Source organism: Symphalangus syndactylus, chromosome 4, assembly GCF_028878055.3.
Source record: "Symphalangus syndactylus isolate Jambi chromosome 4, NHGRI_mSymSyn1-v2.1_pri, whole genome shotgun sequence".
Classification (NCBI taxonomy): Eukaryota; Metazoa; Chordata; class Mammalia; order Primates; family Hylobatidae; genus Symphalangus; species Symphalangus syndactylus.
This window is the reverse complement of record NC_072426.2, coordinates 44,840,417-44,843,349: the sequence shown is the minus strand read 5'-3', so window position 1 is coordinate 44,843,349 and position 2,933 is coordinate 44,840,417.

Below are 2,933 nucleotides of genomic sequence, written 5' to 3'. Positions count from 1 at the left end.
GCAGATTCTCCAGAGGAGAAGGTGGGCTGTCAGAGGGGAAAAGTTCTGATCCAAACCTCTTCTGCTTCGTAGATGGGAACCCCAAGTTCCAGAGGGAATGTTCCACAGTGTTCAAGGGGCAAGTGGAGCAACCCACCCAAGGATGTGCAGGGAGTTTGTGGAACCCAGACGAATGCCCAGGTTTCCTGGCTGCATGCCCTAGGTTCTTTCTGTGGCCCTCACTGGGCGCTGGGGTTTGGGAGCTCCTCTACGTGGCACTCCTGGCATCTCCTCTGTGGCCACTGCTGCCCTGGCTGTGCTGTAGAAGTGAGTCAGCCATTGGAAACCTCACTTGTCATTTATTAATGCAGATAATGACGCTGACCTGCTTCCCTAGGGAGAGCTGACTAATAAGCATTTTACAATCTTTTGAAGCAACTGCTCCTCTGAGGCTGGTTAAGGAGACGGAGGGATGCCTCCTGGCTCCTAGGAAGGGACCCCACTCCTGCCTAGGCCTCAGCCTCTCTACAGCTCCCCTGGCCTTGCTATTCAAGGGGACAGTCCCTCCTTTCACACCACCATAAACAAACACCCTGAAAATGCTAGGGATGTCCTGGGGGTCTGACTCCAGGGGCCATATTTTCACCACATGGAGACCCCCTTCCCTGTGGATTCTGTGCCTTTTCAAAATGGTAGCTACACCAATGGCCTTCCTTGCTCCAAAGGCCCGTGTGCATTTCCAGCCAGGGAGACATAGACTGAGACTCCATGGGAGATGCCTGGCTTCCCCACCACAGGGGAGGTATCCCACAGGGCTGTCTTGGGCTTCATGCCAACCCTTCTCTCAGGCGCCTACCAACCCTCTCAGGCATCTCAGAACACGCCTCCGACTCTGCTTAGAGGATGAGGAGTGTGTGTATGAGGCCAACACAGGCCTTGTGGGTTCCATCAACACCCACTGAGGGCCTATGACCAGGGAGGATGCTAGGATGGGGCCTATTGCTGTGCAAGAGAAAGGGTCTCTATTCTTGGAGGGCATTAGGGACTCAATGTGTCCCTCAAAATTCTTATGTCGAAGCCCTAACCCCACAATGTGCCTGGAGATAGTGCCCGTAGGAAGTAATGAAAGTTAAGCGAGGTCCTGGGGTGGGGACCTGATCCCCTAGGATTAGTGACCTTATAAGAGGAGACACCAGAGAGCTTCCTCTCTCTCTCGTGTGCACACACCAAGGAAGGGCCATGGGAGGACATGGCGGGAAGGGGTGTCTGCAAGTCAGGAAGAGTACCCTCAACAGAAACCAAGTCAGCCGGAACCTTGATCCGCGACTCTCAGCTTCCATAACCATGAGAAAAATATCTCAGGCTCACACCTGTAATCCCAGCACTTTGGGAGGCCGAGGTGGGCGGATTACAAGGTTAGGAGATCGAGACCATCCTGGCTAACATGATGAAACCTTGTCTCTACTAAAAATACAAAACAACAACAACAAAAAATTAGCTGGTGTGGTCGTACGCGCCTGTAGTCCCAACTACTCAGGAGTTTGAGGCAGGAGAATCGCTTGAACTCAGGAGGTGGAGGTTGCAGTGAGTCAAGATTGCATCACTGAACTCCAGCCTGGGTGACAGAGTAAGACTCTGCCTCAAAAAAAAAAAAAAAAAAAAAAAAAATTCTGCTTATTTACCACCCAGCCTGTGGGAAGTTCATAGACTAGCCGGGGAAAGAGGCATGGGAAGAGAAATATGACTGGAATGTCCCAGACAGTAATTCTGAAATCTTGCTGCACGTTGGAATCACCTGAGAATCTTTAAAAACTCCTGATCTGGGACCGGGCATGGTGGCTTATGCCTATAATCCCAGCACTTTGGGAGGCCAAGGCAGGTGGATCACTTGAGGTCAGGAGTTCGAGACTGGCCTGGGCAAAATGGTGAAACCCCATCTCTACTAAAAATACAAAAATTAGCCGAGCGTGGTGGCATGTGCCTGTAATCCCTGCTACTTAGAAGACTGAGGCAGGAGAATTGCTTGAGCCCAGGAGGCAGAGGTTGCAGTGAGCCAAGATCACACCACTGTGTTTTGAGACAGGGTCTTGCTCTGTCACCCAGGCTGGAATAAACAAACAAACTAACAAACTGATCTGGTTCCCACACTGAGACATTCTGATTTTATTGGTATGGGGTGTGATGACTTCAAGTCTCCCCAGGAGATTCTAAAGTGCAGCAGTTCGGGAATCACTGATCTAAGAGCTATTCTAGATGTGGGAGCAGAGAGGATAGGACAAGAGACAGGCTGATGGGCAGGTGAGGAATGGGACAGGACAGGGAGCACCAAAAGATAGCCAGGCAGAGGGCATAGCACATGCCAAGGTGCGGAGCAGTTAGTGGAACAGCAAGATGCTCAGTGAGGAGCAGGTCAGGTGGAGGGAGAAGCCGTAGGATTGGAGAGTGGAGAAATGGACAAGGACTGGGCCGTGGGCATCTTGGGTGGCCTCTGGAAGAGATTGGGTTTAACCAGGAAGTACCTGGAAGTCTGCAGGGGAATGGAAATGGACGGTGAGGGGCATGATTTGGGGAGATCACTGGGGAGAGTATGGTGTGTGGCCCACAGACAAGGTCATCATTCATTCATTCACTAACTCATTCATTCATGTCTCCAGCAGTTGACCACAAGCTCTATGAGACTAGGACCCTTGTGGCAGGTGAAAAGCTGAGAAGGGTTGCAGCAGTGATTCTCTATCTTGCCTGAACGTCAGAGTCGCTTGGAGAGTTTTGAAAAATCATTGATGTGGAGGCCCTATCCAAACAGAGATGAATACAATTGAATTGGTCTGATTCCATAGAATCAAGTGAGCTTTAATTAGTCTGTGTTAGAGGCTCAGTGACAGTGATTTTTCTTAAAGCTCCCCTATACAATTCTAATGTGCGCCAGGATTGAGAACTCCTGGTCTCTAGAGACG